The sequence below is a fragment of the Phascolarctos cinereus genome, unplaced genomic scaffold (genome assembly GCF_003287225.1).
Source record: "Phascolarctos cinereus isolate Bilbo 61053 unplaced genomic scaffold, phaCin_HiC Scaffold_4;HRSCAF=312, whole genome shotgun sequence".
NCBI classification, from domain to species: Eukaryota; Metazoa; Chordata; class Mammalia; order Diprotodontia; family Phascolarctidae; genus Phascolarctos; species Phascolarctos cinereus.
In genome coordinates this window covers 489,460,682-489,473,482 of record NW_027555847.1, presented here as the reverse complement: position 1 = coordinate 489,473,482, position 12,801 = coordinate 489,460,682, and the positions used below count along the sequence as shown (strand labels likewise).

The window sequence follows — 12,801 nt, the reverse complement described above, 5'->3', positions numbered from 1 at the left end:
GTGTGCTTAGTGCATGTTCATGAAGAGGTCTGAGCACTAAAAGGGGTAGTCTGAAGGATAGAGAGGGTGTGTGTGTGTGTGTGTGTGTGTGTGTGTGTGTGTGTGTGTGTGGTGGTTATTTTTCTGGGAAATTATATTTTTTCCTGCAGTGATGTAGGGTTTCTAGTGGATCAGTTATGGATGAAAGCTAAAGAGAGCGATGTTCCACCTTTCAGTCTGCTGATTTTCTGTGTGACCCTGCGTGGGTTACGTAATCTGAAATGAAAAATGAATGCTTATTTTTTAAGACACATTATGTTCTTGGTTGCCTTACTAAGTAGAGTATTAAGCTCTTTCATTTTCTGTATTGAACCATTTTTTTAAATCAGTGACTGTGAAGAATAACTAAAGTATTTATGCTTAGAATTCTAAGATAAATGAAGTTATAACATTGAAGACTTTTGTGTTATTTTTATGCATATAATGCATGGCATAGAATAAATGCTTAATAAATACTTGTTGACTACATGCTGGTATTTTGTACAGTTGTCCTACATGTGCAGCTTTACTCTCTAGGCTCAGTCTGCTTTCCCATCAGTAGGCTCAAAAGGATGGTTTGGGAAGAGAACTGTGTTAGCATAGTCGCCATGACTATTAATTAAATTTAAAAGCCTCATTTGAGCATTACACTGAAGACATTACATTTTATTAAGTATAACAAAAGACCCTTTGTGGTCCTTAAACTAAATGGGTGCTCTCATGCTGGTGTGCTTTTTGATAATCTTTATGAGGCTCCTGGTAATGGTTGTCAAGTAGTCCTCTCCATGGCTAATACTACAGAAGTTCTCCAAGTTCTTTCATTAGAAGCCTGAAGACATGCTTTATATGTGGAGTTTTTCTTACCATCGCACCTGTGATCAGGATTGGCTGTCACATACTATCTGAACACTCATATTATTCTAGTTACTATTTGGACCAGGATAGACTGCTGTCACATAGAATTAGGGAGACAACAACAGTAGCAGAGATATGTGTAGCAGTCTATGATTTCTTGGTGGTTCAGTTGTGGTGACAGGAAATAGATTTTTATACTGAATGATTAAATATAAAAATAATTTTTGAGGGACCACTCTACTTGAAACTTCTGTCAGGGCTAGCTGTGGTATTGTGGCAAGGACACTGTATTTAAAATCAGAGGATATGGGTTCTAGTTCCAACTTTGCTATTTGCTACCTTTGTAATCTCAAATTACATTACCTTTCTAGGATTCACTTTCCAAATCTGTACATTGAACAGATTTGGTTAAATGATCTCTAAGGTTGTTTTAAATCCTGGTTCCTGTGAACCCTTAGCCAAAAGTCATATTTTTTAATTTCATGTGAAATAAAACATATACTCATATATACCCAGACAAAATGACTATAACTAGTTTACCCAAGAATTTTCTTTTCCCATTGAATTTCTTTGGGGGAGAATAGAAAGCAAGGGGCAATAGTACTATTCAGAAGAGTAGTTTATTTACTGAAACACTTCTAAATCTTCTCCCTTTTACTTCTGGCAGCAGACCACATTGCTCCTTTTTGGGCAGTATGCTTCCTGTCTACTTAGGCAGTACACAAAACAGGATTTACTTATTGTTGCAGTGGTAGGAGGCATTTGCAAACAAAGGCATTTGTAGGAAATTAAAGAGACAAGGTCATGATGGCTTCACAAACTTCCATTTCTATAGGCAAGATAAAGTTTAGTTTTAGATGAATACATAGATAGACAGATATGTATCTCTGTATATAGATTTCCTGTCAGCTCTCTCCACTCTTTCATCATATAATATTAGTTCACATTTATGTGGTACTTTTAAGATTTGCAAAGAAATTCGTATAACTTTTCATTTGATCCTCACAACAATCCTGTGAAATAGGTGCTACTATTATCCTCTTTCTTTAGATGAAGATGAAATTCAGTAATATACCCAAGGTCACCTAGCTAATAAGCATTAGAACCAAGGTTTGAGCCCAGTTCTCCCTGCCTCCAAATCAAACACTATCTACTCTGCCATGATGTCTCTCCATAACTAAACTACTCTTCCATGATGTCTCTCCATAACCACTCTGCCATGATGTCTCTTCAAAAGAGGAATGGGAGGGAGAGTAAAAGTATGATGACAGATGGTGATTTGCTGATCTATATACTGCTCCCTTATTCTTTCCTAAGTATAACTCTGTATGTTTACTTTGGAACAATAATTTCCCCATTCCTTTAGTTAGTTATATGTAGCTGAAATTATTACTTAGTTCAGCCTATGAAAACACATCAGGAAATAATTATTAAGCACCAACTGTATTTAGAGCAAGCTAAGATGCTGTTCAGTCATTTTAGTCATGACCAACTCTTTCTGACCCCATTTTGGGGTTTTCTTAGAAAAGATATTGGAGCGGCTTGCCATTTCCTTCTCCAACTCATTTTACAGATGAGTAACTGAGGCAAACAGGGTTCAGTGATTTGCCCAGGGTCACCCAGCTAATAAGTGTCTGAGACCAAATCTGAACTCAGAAAATGAGTCTTCCTGATTCAAAACCCAGTGCTCTATCCACTGTGCAACCTAGCTTCTCAAAATGCTAGATAATGAGATACAAAAGTTAAGTAAGACACAGCCCTTACCCTTATGGCACTCACTCTTAAAAAGCAGATGTTTTAAAATTTGTAGAGATTTATGCATATTATTTCTTTTATATATATTATTTGCCATTATTACTGAGTCAATTAACATTTATTAAGTACCTACTATATACCAAGCATTGTGCTAAATACTAGAGATATTACAGCAGAATGGAGAGCCATTCCCTTTTCCAAATCAAAGATCAATGTTTTTTTTAAAAAGTGGCACTAATGAACCTGACCTGGTGAGCCTTCTGTAACGGTGCATTTTTTCAGCAGAAAATTGCTAAATTTTAGTTCTATGTGTTTGGCTCAGATAGAATGCATGGAATTAGAATCAAAAAGATGTGAGTTTGAATCCTGCCTATGACATGTACTAGCTGCATAAATGGGCACAAAGTCACTTAAAGTCTTTGAGCTTCAGTTTTCTCATCTGGAAAATGGGAATAATAATACTTGTAGTAATGTCTAAATGCTGGGATGCAGCTTCTAAGATTTTTCTGGGGTTTAAATGAGGTGAATGAATGAATGAAAAGATGAATGAAAAAGTCTGTAGTAAGTGCTATGTGCCAGATATTTTGCTAAGTTCTTAGGGATACAGTATACAAAAAAAGAAAGACAGTCATTGCCATAAAGGAGCTTACATTCTAATAATATAACCTACTCAGCCAGCTGCAGTCCTTAAATTAAGACTTCTCCATCTTGTCCCCAGGAACCTCATCATTCATCACACCAGTACCCTTAGTACCCTCTGCCTCTGTGAGTAGGGTGTAGGGAAGAACTCCCCCCAAAGCATCCAGTAAGGGGGATGTCCAGGCCAGTCAATTCTTCATTTCTAACTGGCTGCATTATTTGTATTTATTCATCATGCCCTTCCCTTCTCTACCTTTCCCTCTTTCATCTTCCTTTTGTGTATTATTTTTCCTCATTAGATCTTAAGCACATAGAGTGCTAGGACTGTCTTTCTTCTTATTTGTATCTCTAGTATTTAGCACAGTGCTTGGTATATAGTAGGTACTTAATAAATGTTAATTGACTCAGTAATAATGGCAAATAATATATATAAAAGAAATAATATGCATAAATCTCTACAAATTTTAAAACATCTGCTTTTTAAGAGTGAGTGCCATAAGGGTAAGGGCTGTGTCTTACTTAACTTTTGTATCTCATTATCTAGCATTTTGAGAAGCTAGGTTGCACAGTGGATAGAGCACTGGGTTTTGAATCAGGAAGACTCATTTTCTGAGTTCAGATTTGGTCTCAGACACTTATTAGCTGGGTGACCCTGGGCAAATCACTGAACCCTGTTTGCCTCAGTTACTCATCTGTAAAATGAGTTGGAGAAGGAAATGGCAAGCCGCTCCAATATCTTTTCTAAGAAAACCCCAAAATGGGGTCAGAAAGAGTTGGTCATGACTAAAATGACTGAACAGCATCTTAGCTTGCTCTAAATACAGTTGGTGCTTAATAATTATTTCCTGATGTGTTTTCATAGGCTGAACTAAGTAATAATTTCAGCTACATATAACTAACTAAAGGAATGGGGAAATTATTGTTCCAAAGTAAACATACAGAGTTATACTTAGGAAAGAATAAGGGAGCAGTATATAGATCAGCAAATCACCATCTGTCATCATACTTTTACTCTCCCTCCCATTCCTCTTTTGAAGAGACATCATGGCAGAGTGGTTATGGAGAGACATCATGGAAGAGTAGTTATGGAGAGACATCATGGCAGAGTAGATAGTGTTTGATTTGGAGGCAGGGAGAACTGGGCTCAAACCTTGGTTCTAATGCTTATTAGCTAGGTGACCTTGGGTATATTACTGAATTTCATCTTCATCTAAAGAAAGAGGATAATAGTAGCACCTATTTCACAGGATTGTTGTGAGGATCAAATGAAAAGTTATACGAATTTCTTTGCAAATCTTAAAAGTACCACATAAATGTGAACTAATATTATGTGATGAAAGAGTGGGGAGAGCTGATAGGAAATCTGTATACAGAGATACTCATCTGTCTTTCTATCAATGTATCCATCTGTCTGTCCATTGATATAGGATATATACTCAGGTGGTCACAAGATTTGTTGATGTTTACTGCACCATCAAGGGAACAAGGAGAAAGGAAGTAGTTCTCAAGTCTGCAAGCAGTGGCAAGACCAGGAGTGAGCTTTTACTCTTAGTTGTTTGGTCACAATGGACTTGCCTGGAGCAAAATTATAATAAAGCTACTTTAATTCTATATTTATTCTATTTTGGTTCAGTTTTTAGGGCAACTGAGTTTTTGTTTTTTATATTGGGCAGTATTTTAGGGAGACATTTTCTCAGAGATCTGTTGAAAAAAGTAATTCATCTCCTGTTTGAGGGAATACAGTCCTAATGTTTACAAGCACAGAATAGTGTCCATTTTTAATCCTCTTTGTAAGTTATACTGTATATATTTTGCTTAATGATTCTTTATTCAGCTCTTTGGCTTCCCAACTACTCATGTTAATAAGAATCAGATTCACCAACTAAAGAAAGTAAACTGTTCAAATTTTACAAGTTAAGCTCTAGAGATCAAAGAGTGATTTAGGTGAATCACTTGATATATCTATGTTGACAACCCATGACCATTTATGTCAATATAAGTATAGATCTATGTCACCCAAAGAAAATGTTTTGAATTTTATGAGCTATTTTGGTCAGAGATTCATGTGTATATAAGAGTTATTATTTACTGAGTATAAGCACATCTCAGGAATTTGCTCACACATTTGCTGTTTTAAGTAGACTACCTACTGTTAAGGTACTTGCATAATGTACTTAGGCCAATTTTATTTGATATGTGACCATGTGTGAGTAGCACTTTTTTAATGCTATTTACCAGATTTTCTATTGACAGGGAAACAAAGAAGTTCTTGTTTTTTTTGGATCTCATTATGCTTCACATTAAAAATCAACATCAACTGTGCCCTTTATTTTTAAAATAGGGATTCTCGAAGCAATTATGGAGAAACTGGAGAAAGTACAGTTTTCATCCAGCATAGATCAAACAGTGGTCTGCTTGTTATTAAGCCTAATAACTTTCAGGGATGAAGCAGCATTGTAGGCTTGAGTATTCTAAAGCATTCTTTATTAAAACGAAAGAAAAAAAACTGATGGAGAACATATATTCTATCCTTCAGTCTGTAGGATTCTTAGTAAAAATAATGATTTAATCACCCCCAAAATTTAAGAGTTTAAAAATTACCCTTTGTGACCAACTTTTATAATAGGCCCCTGATTTTATACTTTCTGGAAAATTTGTTGTTAACTTAATGAAACTTTATTCATTTGGTTATTTGTTTTCCTTGGCCCAGAGGCTGATCTTTTCCTTCTCAGAAATGGAAAAATGCTGTCAGATGGCCTGAAGTATATGGATAAAGATCTTTGTTGAGATATCAATTACATATGGTTAAGCAGCTTCTCAGGGTGCATAATTGCCTAGAGAAAACTGAAGGTAGCTTTTTGGTTCTGGGGCCATCTGGCAGTAGTCAGATTGGCATTTCATCAGCAACAATTCAAAGACTAGTAGAAGAAGGAAAGGTGAAAGCCTTCATGGGTGCAAACGAAAGTGAGAACTTCTTTAAACTATTGTTATAGATCTATCTTGCTGTGATCCCTCTGGATTATATTTCCTTATGCTATGAAATAGACTTTTTCTTGCTAGATTTTCTGTGATTTTCCAGGAACATTTTCCCTGCTCTTTAATGAGAGTTTTTATAAACTTTAGACAATGTTCTGAGAGAGAGAGAGAGAGAGAGGAAAGAATGTGTATGAATCTGTGAGAACTTCTCTCACAGCAGCTGCAGCAGGAGCTGACAGCCCAGGCTGGGCTCAAACAGCTCCACACACTAAACCTCAGACAGACAGACAGACAGACACTGGTGTGTGTGTGTAAGTGCATGTGCATGTGTGTACACACATGTCAATAGCCTGATGGTGGGTCTGCCTGCCTCAAGCCTCTGTTTCTATTTCAATTCATCCTCCACTCAGCCACTAAAATGATTTTCCTAAAGTGCAGGTCCCATCATGTCACGCTTCCTCTCAAACAGCACTCAATAATTGCCTCCAGGAGCAAATAAAAAATTCTCTGACAATCAAAGTCTTTCCTAACTCAGCCCCCTCCGACCTTTCCTGTCTTCTGACACTTTCCTTCCCAACACACATTCTTTGATTCAGTGACATTAGCCTCCTGGCTGTTCCACAAACAAGACTCTTTATTTCTTGGCTCTAGGAATTTTCTCTGGCTGTTCCCCAATATTCTCCCTCCTCTCCTCTGACGATTGACCTCCCTGACTTCCTTTATGGGTCAACTAAAATCCTTCCTTTGTAGGGAAGCCTTCTTTAATCCCTTTTAATTACAGTGCTTTCCTTCTTTTAATTACTTCTCATTTATTTTCTATTGTATATATTTATTTGCATATTGTCTCTCCCATTAGATTGTAAACCCACTGAGGGCAGGGACTATATTCTACCTCTTTTTGTATCCCCAGTTCTTAGCATAGTGCCTGGCATATAGTTGGTACTTAATACATGCTTATTGAATTGAGTGAGGACGGAGAAGTATTGCAGGGTATGGGGTTTTAAGATAGGAAGAATATGGAAAGCACTGTTCCAAGAAATTTGTAGGTCAAAGAGCAGTGGTTGTCACCCAACACATTGTTATCAGTGTTTACTCATATTCTTTTCTGGAGTAGAACAATTTTTCTATGTTACAAAGAGTTTGTACTTTCTTTTCAATAGTATTAACCCAGTATTAGTATCTGCTTTGTGCTGGAGTATTAGAAGAATTCCTCAACTCTGGAAATTATGCTATTGTACTTACAGATGGAAGAAAACACAGGAAGGTTAACACTCTTTTCCAACAGAAGGGGTCTTTATCAAGAAATGAAAGATATCTTTCTACATATTTCTGTTCTCATCTTCCCCTTCTATTGAAACCTGAAAATTCCGTAAAATACTAAATGTATGTATGTGTTTTCTCACTGTGTATTCTCTTTTATAAAGGGTGGGCATCTGTTCACTCTCTAACCTGGGTCAACTCATTCCATCTTGCTCTGGCAGGTCTAGGAGGATTAAACATCATTTGGTTCCATTCAAACTTTATTTGAATCCTAGGGGCTTCTGGGCTGAGCTTGATACAGGCCTGTCCCTTGGTAAGTTAAGTTCAATGTCAGAACAAAATGAGTTGGTCATTCTACAATTAACAAAAGGAGATTTACTTAGCCATAGCAGTAGACGATTCAACAAAGATGGGCTTTGAGAGACTCTTGAATTAATTCTGCTGAGCAAAGCTACCATCACTATCCATTATCCAACTATGTGGAGGTCCCTCTAGCTCCCTGGGAGTGCTTTGTTCTCTGGCAGTGAGGAAGTGATGTGATGACAACAGTCTGAGCTCTTAGTCCCTTGAGCCAAACCAGAAGCATGTCTCAATACTTTTTAAGGAAAATCTAGCCTAATTTGCATGGGAGAGGGGTTAGGATATTGTTTCTACCACTTTTCACTCCTTTATGGTGAGGTCTGTGAGGCTTCAATGGGATCTTCCACCACTTAAATAACTTTAGGGCAGTTAATGATCAACCAACCCCAAACTACCACACTGTTCATGAAGCCTGATATTGGCAGCACTAAAAGAAGAGAAAAACTAAAACAGAAATATAACAAAAGCAAAACAATCAAGGAAACAGTTCCTTTAAGGAGTTACTGAATCTGGAAGAGTCCCAGGAAGGATTTGAGTCCCAGGTCTAAAAGATCAGATCCATGTGGGAGATGATCCCAAATATTTTCAGTTCATAGTGAGTCAATGTAAAAGGTTGAATGTCTTCCTTTCACTCCCCACTCCCACTCCCACTCCCACTCCTAGAAAAGGATCTGGCTCCTTTACTGAGAACATCAAAGCCATTCAATGTGAGGTTCCTCTTTTCTGTTTTCATTTCAGGCCCCTTAATATCATCTCTTAATCTTTCTACCTTTTTCTTAGTCTTTGACAAAGATTTGTACTATATCCTTGCCAAGGCCAATCCTTTTACATGTATACTTAATCCCATCCCTTCCAATTTTTCTAGAAGTTTGCATCCTGAATCATTCTCGTTTTATTTTGAATTTTCAACCCCTCTTTATCCATTTTTCCTTATCTGCTTTCTTCAAACATTCCCAAGTAGATCTTTATCCTTAAAAAAAAAATCACTTTGAAGGAAGTCTGGTAATATATATGGTAGAGGTACAGAAGGAATATGTTCCAGATATTAGGGACCACCTTTGTAAAGGGTATAGAATGTGGGTATAGATTTGCAAACCAGTTTGTCTAGCATGGAGAATGTATGAGGAGTAATAATAGGTAATTAAATCCATTCTGTCTTGGCCATACCAATACTCATCATTGGCACTGTTCTAACCTCTGGAATCACTCAGATTTCAACACATATTCCCCAAAAGTGACACTTGGCCCTTGTCTTTTTATCAGGTAAGGAAAGATTGGGATTTTTCCAAAGAGACCTTTGTTAATAAAGCAAAAGCATCAAATTTAAGAGTTTATAGAGAGTAGAAATCTTTTTTGAGGTGATAGTATTCTCACTGCACATTAGTTGGTGTATCTTAAAAGGGCCAGTTGTAGCACTCTTCTTCTTGTTGAAGGAGCTATGTTTGAGGATGACCTTTCCTTGATTAGTTCTAGTTATCCCTTACAAAGTTGAACAGAATTTTAAAGTTGAAAAGAGACCTTCTGTCCATGCAATAGAAGCCATGTAGTCCAATCCACAGCAGAAAAAAAATCTCCCTACTATTTCACATGGTATAAATGATCATCTTGCTTCTGCTAGAAGACAGCTTATGAGGGAGAATCTACTTCCTTTTGAAGTAATCCTTTAGGTTTCAGATAATTCTGAGTGTTAAGACTTTCCACCTACTTAAAGCTTAAATCTCTGGCTCATTATAATTCCCACCCATTTGTCTTAGTTTTGGTTTTGGGGCCAAGAAGAACAAATCTAATTTACCTTCCAGGGAAAAGCCCTTAAAAAACTTGAAGGTGAAGTAAATTAGATATCTGAGAAGGGATAGGGTTAAAAGAGAAAGCGAGAAGGATTAAACAGTGAGGAAAAATAGGATGGAGGGAAATGTACTACTAGTATAATTGTAATTTTGAATGTGAATGGAAAGAACTCACCCATAAAACAGAAACAGATAGCAGACTAATCCAACAACATATTATTTACAAGAAACATATTTAAAAATGAGAGCTACACATAAAACAAAAATAAAGGGCTAGAGTAGAACTTATTATACTTCATCTAATACAAAAAAAAAGAAGGGCTAGCAATCATGATCTCAGACAAAGATTATGATAAAAGGTACCATAGATAATGAAGTAATACCAATACTAAACCAATGTGCCCCAAATCATATAGTATCCAGATTTTTTAAAGGAAAAACTAAATGAATTATGGGTGGAAATAGACAATAAAACTGTAAAAATGGGGAACTTCAGCTTTCCTCTCTCACAACTAGATAAGTCTAACCAAAAAATGAATAAGAAAGAAGTCAAAGAGATGAATAGAATCCTAGATAATAATAATAAAACTGAGTGTAAGAAAATCATTGAACTAAAAAATGAAACTAGGAGTTGGTTTTATGAAAAAAACAATAAAAAAGATAAACCATTGGTTAATACAACTTTAAAAAAAAGAACACCAAATCACTAGTATTAAAAATGAGAAGGGTGAACATACCACTAATGATGATGAAATCCAAGCAATTATTAGGAGTTATTTTGCCCAATTTTATGCCATTAAATTTAATAATTTAAGTGAAATAGAAGAGTACTTAACAAAAATATAAACAGAAGAGGAAATAAAATATCTAATAAATCTATTTTAGAAAAAGAAATTGAGCAGGCCATAAATTAGCTGTTAAGAAAAAAGCATCAGAAGCAGATGTATTTACAAGTAAATTCCACCCAAACATTTAAAGATCACCTAATTCCAATATTAAATAAATTATTTGGAATAACAGATAAAAGGAGTCATACCTGACTCCTTTTATAAAAACAAATGGTGCTGGTACCTAAACCAGGAAGAGCAAAAACAAAAAGAAAATTATAAACCAATTTCATTAATGAATATGGATGCAAAAATCCTAAATAAAGCACCAACTAGCAGACTACAACAATTTGTCACAAAGATGATACATTATGACTATGTAGGATTTATACCAGAAATGCAGAGATGGTTTAACATAAGGAAAAGTATTAATATAATTGATTATATCAATAATAAAAGTACAAAAATCATATGATTAGATCCTTGTGTTCAGAAAAAGCTTTTCACAAAATACAACACTCATTCCTATTAAAATACTTGAAAGCATAGGTATAAATGGATTTTTCCTTAAAGTGATAAGAAGTATCTACCTAAAACCATCAGGAAGCATTATTTGTAATGGGGATAAGCTAGAAATCTTCCCAGTAAGATCAGGAGTGAAATAAGTATGCCCATTATCACCATTATTATTCAATATTATATTAGCAATGCTAGCAGTAGTACTAAGAGAAGAAAAAGAAGTTGAAGGAATCAGAATGGGCAAAGAGGTATTAAAAGTATCTCTTTTTGCAGATGATGTGATGTTATACTTGGAAATTCCTAGAGAATCAGTTAAAAAGCTAGTTGAAACAGTAAATTAATCAGTATCACAATATAAAATTGACCCACATAAATACTCAGCATGTCTATATATCACCAACAAAACCCTGCAAGAAAATGTAGAGATACCTCATTTAAAATAATTGTAGACAGCCTAAAACACCTAATAGTCTCTCTGCCAAGAAAAACCCAGGAATTACATGAATACAATTTTACAAGTATAAAAACACCTTTCACGCAATTAAAGTCAGATCCAAACAACTGGAAAAATATCAATTGCTCATGAGTGGGCAGAGGAAATATAATAAAAATGGCAATTTTACCTAAATTAATTTACTTATTCAGTACCATCCCAATTAAATTACAATTTTATTGAGCCTGAAAAAATGGTAACACAATTGGTATGGAAGAATAAAGGAATTAATTAAAAAAAAAAGCAAAGGAAGGAGATTTGGCAGTACCATGTCTTAAACTGTATTATAAAGCAGTAATTATCAAAACTGTCTGGTACTGGCTAAGAAATAGAAAGGTGGATCAGTGGAACAGAGAAGATATACAGTACGCAGTACTAGATGATTATGGTAACCTTATGTTTGACAAATGTAAAGATATAAGCTTGTGGGATAAGAATTTACTGTTTGGTAAAAAAATTCTTGGGAACACTGGAAAGATATTATATAATTTTGAATGATTACCATTATTATTATTTGTACTTTTCTTGGCCCAGAATACCAACTTTACTCACATCATTGGCTAGCCTTTTGTAAGTCACATGTCTCTTCTACTCTGAGCAATTTTCCATCATTTCATCCTAATTTTTAACAGAAAGGCAGAACAGCTTTGGTTCAAATCCTGCCTCTGACACATACAAGTATATGACAATGGGGAAGTTACTATTTTCTCAGTGTCCCAGATGGCTCTCTAAAACTACATTATGGATGAGTTGTTAATTTTTGTTAGCGGAGGGAGTTTTCACATTGGTAGTTTTCTACACAGACAAAATTACAGATCTGGAACAAAACAAATATCATCATCGTCACTAGCATTTATGTAGCATCTACTATTTCCCAAACACTGTGCCAGGAGTTTTACTAATAACTCCTTTGATTCTTAAACAACCCTGAGAGAGAGGTGCTATCTATTTTGCAGTTGAGTGAACTGAGGCAAACAGAGATTAAGTAATGTGCCCGAGGTCATATAGCTAATCCTTGTCTGAGATGAGATTTAAACTTAAGTATTCTTGACTTTCAGCCTACTGCTCTATCCGCTACACTACCTACATTTCAGAACATCTGACATATTCATGTTGAAGTGTGAGTACTGTACATAAAAATGTTCTAGATCTAATGATTTGTGGGTTATCTGCCATTTGGAGTCATCTGCCTTTCTGCTAATCTTCATTAGTGAAGTTAATTGGGACCTAATTGTATTTTCTGGTGATTCCTTGTTAAAATGCTGTTTCATAGTATAATCATCTGTTCTGATATCTGCGTTTAAGATTTTTT

At 35.5% G+C, this 12,801-nt stretch overlaps 1 protein-coding gene across 1 annotated transcript in view; it reads left to right on the top strand.

Moving 5' to 3' along the window:
• Nucleotides 1-12,801, top strand: part of ASXL3 (ASXL transcriptional regulator 3) — a 224,618-nt gene that overhangs the window by 79,040 nt on the left and 132,777 nt on the right.